Here is a 10,167-nt window from a genome sequence, read left to right as displayed (position 1 = left end):
TAAAATCGGACAATAACCACGCCCACATCCCATATAACGGTAATTTGGAGAAATACGAAATCTTCGATAAATCAGTAAATATTAAAGCTAATTTATTCAAAATTGATGCTTGCAACAATCCTTTACCAGGAAATACGTTTATGATAAAATTTTGGAAAATGGACGAGGCACCGCCCACTTATGATCACATATATGTATCTCGGTAACCGTTCTTCCATGGTTATTGTGCTTGCCACATAAAAGCAAAGCGTTGAAAATTATTGAAATCGGACTAAAATTACGGCCTTTCATATAACGGTAAATTTTAGAAATGCTTGAAACGTCAATATTTCGAAATTTAAGGACGCTAATTTACTCAAAATTGATACACCCCGGCTTACCATCTAGCGGTAGGTTTCGGAAAGGTGAAAAACATATATTTAATATTTGCGCCGGGTATTTAATGTTCGGCTCCGCCCGAACTTAGACTTTCTTACTTGTTATATATAAAATTTGCAAAAACTACCACATTGCCATATTGTTTTTTAATGTTATTAGGCTGTTGTTTATCCAAATTTTCAGATAATAAAGATAAATATACAATTTGGATGTTACTTTTGTTGTAGACGTTTTTTTAAATTATGGTTCACTATTATAAAATCACATAACGCTGTTTGCAAGTGGACTACTCATTCGTGCAATATTAAAAAAAATTTAACAGACTTTCGTACAAATTTCGAACTTTTAAAAATTCTAAAAAATCAATCGACATTTTTAGCCATTTGAAACGTGTACTTTATTCTACTAGAATTCAATGGGCTACAAAACTGCCCAGAATTTGCATTTGTTAATATTGCTTTTAAATGAATTTTTAACGCAAGTAAAACATGTATTTTATGTAGAATATACTTTATATTTTGACTTCAGCGCCAGTTCAGGGTGAATTTGTTGGAAATCTATGATTTATTATGTTTCAACTACATACGCCAAATTCGAACCAAATCGGACCATAAATACGGTTTTTCGAAATATCACAACCTTGGCGCCACCTAGGAAGACCATTTTACGCAAACATGATTCCACGTACATAGCCAGTATGTATTTTAAAAAGCAGACAAATCGGCCCGTACGTCACGTGACGTATCACACTTGGGGTTGTAAAAGAAAATTGAAACAAGTTGCATTAATTCAAAAACCTCTAAAAACAAATAGAATTGCTCCAAATCATATTAAAATAAGTTTCATGAAAATAGCCATCCACAATTCGCAGAGTTTTGCGATTTTGTAAGAAAAGAAAAAATCTACTTGCATTTTTTGTCACGTAACGACACTCTCTTTAAATGCTTATATTTCAGGACCAAGCCGTTCGATTGTTTTCATTTTTCGGTTAAATATAGAGCTAACTATGTGCTATACAATGGCCCAAAAAAGTTAAAGAAAACAAATGGTATTCCTTGTTTGTATCACATTGAAACGTACGACTGTCACGTATGCGACGTATGGAAATACCCATATGCTAATATATGCTAAAAAGCTACTTACGTGCCAAATATTAAGCAAATCGGACCATAATAAGATTTTTTCGAATAGACCGGTCCCTGGTCCACCTACCCGAAAAAAGTTAATTTTGTTTAGCCTAAAACATGGTGGTTACCGAAAGCTATTTATATACAAAATTTAATGAAAATCCGACCAGGCGTTCGCGAGATTACCTGTTACAAAAAAAGGGACTTCTCTTTATATAATTAGTATAGAAAAACTTGCTATTAGAATTGATTTAATGTGAATGAAGTTACGCTGATAGGGTTCATTTGAACGGCGTTAATTTACCACTGAGAGCAGCTTTTTCTTATTTATCAATTACTAAATTTTTTGGATTGATATGGTATGCAAAAAATCCCGTTTTTCGACAGAAAATTCCATTCGCCTTTTTTAGTCATAAAATCCCGAAAAAAGGGCGAAATCCCGCAAACTATCAACACTGCCTTGTGCCATCTTCTTAAGTTTGACACCTACTGATACTAAAGTAGGAATGAGACATCCAAAGAGTATATTTTGCCCTCTCTGCAGGAAGGCGAGTGTTGCACTTGTTGGTGGCATTATTTTGCAGTAGTCATCTCTCGTAGCGTGTAGACGGCTTGATAATTATCTCTTTATTCGCTTTTTCCTATCGTGAAATCATATTCGCATATTTTACCGTTCTCCTCTACGGGCAACAACAAAAAGTGCATAAATTTTCGGACATTTGCTTGTGATAGAATAGAATAGATAGTTTTTGAGAAAGTGTTTAACATGGCCCCAGGGCCGCACCTCATAGGGGCAAACCGTTTCGTCCTTTTGGCGGAAATTCCAAAGCCGAAAAAAACGAAAAGACAACTTTCTAAATAATGAATACCCGGACTTACCCATTCCACAACCTCCAAACCCAAAGTATATTGTAGTTGCTGCTTTGGATGAAAATAAGTCGCAGAGAATATTCCTGTTTCGCTATTCACAGATCTCTAAAATTAATAAGCAAAGACATACTGACCATCATGGAATTGCGAACCGGTTGCTTACTTTTACTAGTAAAAGATAAAAGAACCGCCAAAAATTCATTGAGAATAGCAGGTATTTGCAAGATCAAGTGTTCCCTTCACAGTAACCCTAACTTTACAAAAGGGACAATTTTCGCGCCGTGTTAGAAAAATTTAAAAGAAACTGAAATTATTGAAGAACTCAAAGATCAAGATGTAGTGGAAATTTATAAATTTCCAAAGAACATTAACGGAAAAATTGAACCCAGTGGCGTGATGGTAGTAACATTCGATCTTTACCATCTCCCTTAAAGCTTGGACGTAAGGCATCTGGTACCGGGATTCGGGATCCCGAATCCCGGGAGACGCGAGTCTTTTTGGAGTCCCGAAGTCCCGGGATGAAGCCCTAGGGATCCCGGAATCCCGGGATATAATTTAATTTACTACCAAATAAAACCAAAATGACATTCAGACATTGTAGTGGCATAAAAGAAACATAAAATGCAACCCTACAAATAATCAAATAATATATTACAATTCTAACGCTACTATTATTCTCTCTATAGTATGTATACCATATATATGATGCATTCTTTTTCATATCGGACACCAAATTTGGTGTCAGAATTTCGATTGGCTTCACACTTTTCCTTTTTTCTTCGGATATGGGTGTTTCCATCGGAAGGTCCACCTCGACAAAAAAAAATAAAAGTCTTATATCTAACGTATTTACGGGCCGATTTGTCTGCTTTTTTAAATATATACTGGCTATGTAAGTAGAATCATGTTTGCGTAAAATGGTCTTCCTAGGGGGTGCCAAGGTTGAGATATTTCGAAAAACCGTATTTATGGTCCGATTTGGTACGAATTTGGCGTATGTAGTTGAAACATAATAAGTCATGGATTTCCAACAAATTCACCCTGAATTGGCGCTGAAGTCAAAATATAAAGTATATTCTACATAAAATATATGTTTTATTTGCGTTAAAAATACATTTAAAAGCAATATTAACAAACATATAACGATGGGAATTTATGTCACGTGATGCTACGCTACAAAGCCCGTTTCTTTATCTTCAAAACGACGTTAAGATGAAGTCTCTACGATGAGTAGAGTCCGAGATATACGACTTGAAGAAGTACATGAATGGTCAGAATCACGAAAAAATTCCAAGTTTGACAGATCATATCTCCGAAAAAAAAAAGAAAAAAAATCCTCGAATACGTGTTAGCTTATTTCCTGTATAGAACCCATACAAAAATTTGAAGCGAATCGGAGACATGACAAAATTTTTTCTACGAAATCCGTCCGACTTGTATATATACATGAGTATATAGACATATGTTTGTGGCATACTAATATTACTACACATAAGTTTATGTATACGTATAAATACTATATGTAGGTGTAAAGAAGATCTCTTTAATTATATTTTTTGTAAAAATGATTGCGACTGCAATATGAATGAATTTCAATTCCATAGTTTTTAGTTTATTCAGTTTGTAATTAGCTTTTTAAACTGATATAATATAAAGATATTTATATTTCTTTGCTTAAAAGCACAAACTTATTTTTATTTTTAGTATTCTAGTAGAAAGACTAAAAAACTAGTTTGTTAGCATATTTTAATCAATGGTAATAATAGCCCGATACCAATTTAAGATCCCGAAATCCCGGGATTCACAAAATGGTCCGGGATTCGATGCCTTACTTGGACGTCTCGTGGTACAAAGTAAAGGTACGACAGTATATACCGAACCCCATGGGGTGTAAAAATTGTCAATTGCTTGGCCATACAAAAAATCGATGTAATAACACTCCAATTTGCGCCAACTGTAACCTTACCCCCACACTCCTTCAAATTGCATTCGTACACAGTGCGCAAACTGCTCGCAAGAGCATGCTTCAACGTCAAACATATGTACCAAATTTCATCAACAAAAACAACTTCCTAAAATTCAAATAGAAAATAAATGCACCATACGGGAAGCAAAAAACATTTTAAAAAATTCATCACCCTTAGGACCCAACAACACTCTATACTCATCTGTTGTCTCACAAAACCAAATCAACAACTAAAAGAATAGCGACCAATCAAATTCGAACATTAAGTCAAACACAAATCTTACCAACTTTTCCAACAACAAAGAGCAAAGCAACATCTTGACATTCCTCAGTTAAGAACTGTTATGCGCCTGCCGTCATCAAACAAAAAAAAAAACCCGCACAAGCAAAGAACGAATCTCAATTACTTTCAAAACCCACCATGCTAACAAACAACAACAATGATAAAAATACACCACCCCAATCTCCACATAGATCTACAATTAGCAAATTACTCGTTGACAGGAGAAGCAAGACAAAATGATAACAAATTTGAGAACATGCAAACCGACCTTTCGCGATAAGAAAAAAACTCACTAGGAACTCTCACAAAATACCAACATCCCCCACATTTAAATACAAACAACATTAAAACCGACTTTCAATATAACCATAGCCCAGACTCAAATTTAAAAACCCCCGGCAACATACGATGTTGAAAATTACACAGGTGGCTATCATAGGCTTACCGACATTTCCGACTGACTTCACTATAGCTTAACCTCATATTTTTAATATAAAGGACTTACGTTAAAAAAAAAAAATACATATTTTACTCCTTAGTTGTTATGATGAATATTCTTCTTCTTTATTGGCGCTGTAACCGCCTAAGCGATTTTGGCAGAGTCCAAAACAGCACGCCAGTCATTTCTCTTCTGTGCTAACTGACGCCAATTGGAAATGCCTAGGGGAGCCAAGTCCTTCTCCACCTGGTCTTTCCAACGCAGAGGCCTTCCTCTTCCTTTATTACCAGCATCGCGGCCCGCGTTGAGTATTTTCAGAGCAGGAGCGTTTCTGTCCATTCGAACGACATGGCCAAGCCAGCGGAGCCGCTGAATTTTAATTCGCTGTACTATGTCTATATCGTTGTAAAGCTCATACAGCTCATCGTTAAATCGTCTGCGATATTCGCCATCACCAACGCGTAAAGGTCCGTAAATCTTTCGCAGAATCTTTCTCTCGAAAACTCCAACAGCCGCCTCATCCGACGCTTTCATTGTCCATGCCTCCGCGCCATACACCAGCACAGGCATGATGAGTGACTTATAGAGTGTGATCTTTGTACGACGAGAGAGGACTTTACTTCTCAATTGCCTACTCAGCCCAAAGTAGCACTTGTTGGCAAGAGTGATTCTCCGTTGGATTTCAAGGCTGACATTATTATTGGTGTTAATGCTGGTTCCCAAATAAACGAAGTCGTCTACTTTTTCAAACTTGTAACTGTCAACAGTGACGTGGGTGCCAAGACGCGTATGCTCTGACTGTTTGTGTGCTGACAGGAGATACTTCGTTTTGTCCTCGTTCACCACCAGACCCATTCGCTTTGCTTCTCTATCCAATCCCGAGAAGGCAGAACAGACGTAGCCCTTGTTTTTACCGATAATATCGATGTCGTCGGCATACGCCAGCAATTGTACGCTCTTATAAAGTATTGTGCCTGAGCGGTTCAGTTCTGCGGCTCTTATTATCTTCTCCAACATAAGATTAAAGAAATCACCAGAAAGGGATTCCCCTTGTCTGAAACCTCGTTTGGTATCAAACGACTCGGAGAGGTCCTTCCCTATTCTGACGGAGCTGGTGGTATTGCTCAACGTCATTTTACACAGCCGTATTAGTTTCGCGGGGATACCAAATTCAGACATCGCGGCATAAAGGCAACTTCTCTTCGTGTTGTCGAAAGCGGCTTTGAAATCGACAAATAGATGGTGTGTGTCGATCCTATTCTCGCGGGTCTTTTCCAAGATTTGGCGTATTGTGAATACCTGATCTATGGTGGTTTTTCCAGGCCTAAAGCCACACTGATAAGGTCCAATCAGCTCGTTAACGGTGGGCTTCAGTCTTTCGCACAACACACTCGAGAAGACCTTATAACCTATGCTTAGAAGGCTGATTTCGCGGTAGTTGGCGCGTATGGCGGGGTCGCCTTTCTTGTGGATTGGGCAGAGCACTCTTAAATTCCAGTCGTCGGGCATGCGTTCATCTGACCATATTCTGCATACGAGCTGATGCATGCACCTCATCAGCCCCTCGCCGCCGTACTTGAATAGCTCGGATGACAGGCCGTCAGCTCCAGCAGCTTTGTTGTTTTTCAGCCGCGTAATCGCTATTCGTACTTCGTCATAGTCAGGCGGTGGGACAGCTACTCCATCATCATCGACTGGGGACTCGGGTTCGTCTTCTTCACTACTTTCAGCGCTGCTGCCATTCAGTAGGTTGTGAAAGTGTTGCCTCCACAATTTAAGTATATTCTGGACATCGGTCACTAGGTCGCCATTGTTGTTTTTACAGGAGTTCGCCCCGGTCTTGAAACCTTCCGTAAGTCGCCTAACCCTCTGGTAGAATTTTCGGGCGTTCTTCCTGTCGGCCAGCATCTCAAGCTCTTCGCACTCACGTATTTCGGCCTCTCTCTTCTTATTGCGGGAAATACGTCTCGCTTCCTTCTTCAGTTCCCTATAACGGTCGCACATGGCTCGCGTTGCGCCCGATCGCAGCGTGGCCGTGTAGGCGGCATCTTTTTCTTGACTTTCCTCATCGTACCAGTTGTTCTTTCGGCCTCGCTGAGATCCAACTACTTCTTCGGCGGCGGTACTTAATGATCGGGAAATGTGGTTCCACTGCTCGCGTATGTCGGATTGTTGAAGTGCTCTCAGAGGGCAGGTGTTTGAGTCGAGTGGCGAATAAATTGGTCGTCTGTTGTGATTGCAGCTTTTCTACGTTAATCTTTCCTTGCATTGTTGGGCGCACATTTTTTCCTGCACAGAGGCGGGTGCGTATCTTGGCTGCAACAAGATAGTGGTCCGAGTCGATGTTTGGGCATCGGAGTGTGCGTACGTCTAAAACACTGGAAGCGTCCCTTCCGTCTATCACAACATGATCGATTTGGTTTCTCGTTTTTCGATCTGGAGACAGCCATGTAGCTTGGTGGATGTTCTTATGCTGGAACCTAGTACTATATATTACCATGTTTCCGGCCCCGGCGACGTCGATCAGCCTCAGTCCGTTTCGTCGTGGAGGCTGAATTTTCAGACAGTGGCGCCAAAGATCCCTTCTTGCCCACGTTGGCATTAAAATCGCCAAGCACGATTTTGACATCGTGTCGGGGGCAGCGCTCATATGTACGTTCCAAGCTCTCATAGAAGAGATCCTTGGACGCCTCATCCTTCTCTTCCGTCGGGGCGTGGGCGCAGATGAGCGAGATGTTGAAGAATCTAGCTTTGATGCGGATTGTGGCTAGACGTTCGTTCACCGGGGTGAACGCCAGTACTCGGCGACGAAGTCTCTCTCCTACCACGAATCGAACACCGAATTTGCGCTCCTTTACGTGGCAACTGTAGTAGACGCCACAAGGCTTCACGCTAAGTTTTCCTTGCCGCGTCCATTGCATTTCTTGGGTGGCGGTGATGTCAGCCTTTGTCTTCCCGAGGACATCAACCAGCCGGGCAGAGGCACCTTCCCAATTAAGGGTCCGGATATTCCAGGTGCATACCCTTAAATCATAGTCCTTTATACGTTTGCCGTGGTCATCAGAAAATGGGGGTCTCATCCGAGGCTGTTTTTTATTTTTCATTGGGCGGGGTTTTAACGTGGCGGGACCCAAACCAAGCGCACGCGAAGTTTTACGCCTTCTTATTTTAGCTCGCTCCCAAACGGGTGTTTGGTTGCTACCCAGAGGATACGTGGATATAAATATCCGGACGTTGTGAGCTGCGATTTGAATCGTACGCACAAGAATCGCTTCTGGCCACTCCCAGGTGAATGGCAGTCAAAAGTGATGAATATTCTACAATGGAATATTCGCGGGTACCATAATAATTATAGTAATTTGGAAATGCTAATCGAACAAATTCAACCTCAAATCATCTGTATCCAAGAAAAGCACTGTAAATACAATTATACACCTTCAGTCCCCAAGCAGTACGAAGGATATTTTCATAACCTTTCTACAATAACGTCCTCTAAACAGGACAGCGCAGTTCTAATTAATAAGAGCATTCCACACAAACGTATAGAAATAATTTCCAACCTCTCAGTAGTAGTGCTAGAAATCAAATTGAAAAGAAAGTTTACACTGATTAATATTTACATTCCTCCACACCAAAAAATATCTACAAGCGACCTCCTCAACCTTAATGAAAGCTGGAGCGAACCGTTTCTTATGGTTGGGGACCTAAATGGTTGGAGTCCATTGTGGGGGTCTGTAACCAGCAATGAAAGAGGAAACATTATAGAAAATTGTATCATGGCTTCCAATTTATGTATCCTGAAAGTAAATTCGAATTTGCCTGCTGGCTTGATAATTTTCGCTTAGAGTTGTCGCTCCTTTATCCTTGTATCCTTTATCTATATATTCTCCTAATTTAATACCCCCTGCAGCTGGACGCGATATAAACTCTACATAACATCGACCATTATCCTATAGGTACAAATCTTACGGACAATTCACATTCCTCACAAGGTCCCAATGCAAAAAAAATACAATACATAAAGAGCAGATTGGTTGAAATACCAAAATAATATTGAAAAGCTAAGTGCCAGTAAACAAATGTCCGGGAATTTGAATAAAGCAGCTGCCTCAATTCAGAAGATAATCAGGCCAACTGCCAACAACTCAATTCCTCAAACGTCATACACAACATTTAAAAACCCGTTCCTTGGTGGTCTGCTGAACTTCGTATTCTGAGAGACGACAAGCAAAAATCTTGGCATATATTTCGCCGTAATATGACAGAAGAGAATCTAATTTCATACGAAGGGAAAACGCCAAATTTAACAAAGCAAAAAAGTTAGCTAAAGCCAATAGTTTCAATGAAATCACAAAAAAAATAAGCCCTTTATCACCACCTTCCCTAATGTAACAGAGAATCAAACTCTTAACGGGTAATTATGTTCCGCACGTAGTACAAACTATAACAGAGAACTCCATCACACTAAGCGATGCCTTAGAGATAGCTAACGCGTTCGCAAAAAAGTGGGCAGCGAACTCACATGAATCTAGTTTCTCCGCAAGTTTTACAAGATCCAAAATGGAAATGCTTAATCTTCCTGCCGTTCTAGCATTCCCTCCTAAGTCACGTGTTATTGAATTGCCTTTTAACTTACAAGAGCTTGAATCATGCCTAAAAACTGCCATGTGTAACGTAGCTCCCCTACGCTAAACTAACAGACATATGTACATAGGTACATATCTACTTACATACATACATACGTACAACCATACATACATACGTACAACCACACGCAGTATCTTCATTATACCCATACACCCATACGTACGGACAGTCAAAGCAAAGCTCACAAAACTACACAGCAACTGAAAACACTCGTGCACGCCAACACTGCAGGAGAATTCGCTGCGTAAGCATACCAAAGAATTGCGATCTTCATTCGCTTCTCACCCTGCTTATTCAACAACCGACTTAAGTTGATTAACGCCAATTCAGCCAGTACCAGCTTCCGTAGGTAAGCACGGAGCGCATCAGGAGGCTTAGACCATAAAAACCCTGAGCGCCCCTGGCTCTTCCTACGGGAAAGGCCGAGAGGTTAAAGGGGCCTGTAAAAGGGGGAATA

General features: G+C 40.1%; 1 protein-coding gene across 1 annotated transcript in view; it reads right to left on the bottom strand.

Moving 5' to 3' along the window:
* bur (GMP synthase burgundy) overlaps positions 1–10,167 on the bottom strand; it is a 411,333-nt gene that overhangs the window by 115,989 nt on the left and 285,177 nt on the right. The gene's annotated exons all lie outside the window — the stretch shown is intronic.

The sequence above is a fragment of the Rhagoletis zephyria genome, unplaced genomic scaffold (assembly GCF_001687245.7).
Source record: "Rhagoletis zephyria isolate East Lansing unplaced genomic scaffold, Rhagoletis_zephyria_1.1 Rzeph_scaffold_00165, whole genome shotgun sequence".
Taxonomy (NCBI): Eukaryota; Metazoa; Arthropoda; class Insecta; order Diptera; family Tephritidae; genus Rhagoletis; species Rhagoletis zephyria.
This window is presented reverse-complemented; position numbering and strand designations above follow the sequence as displayed.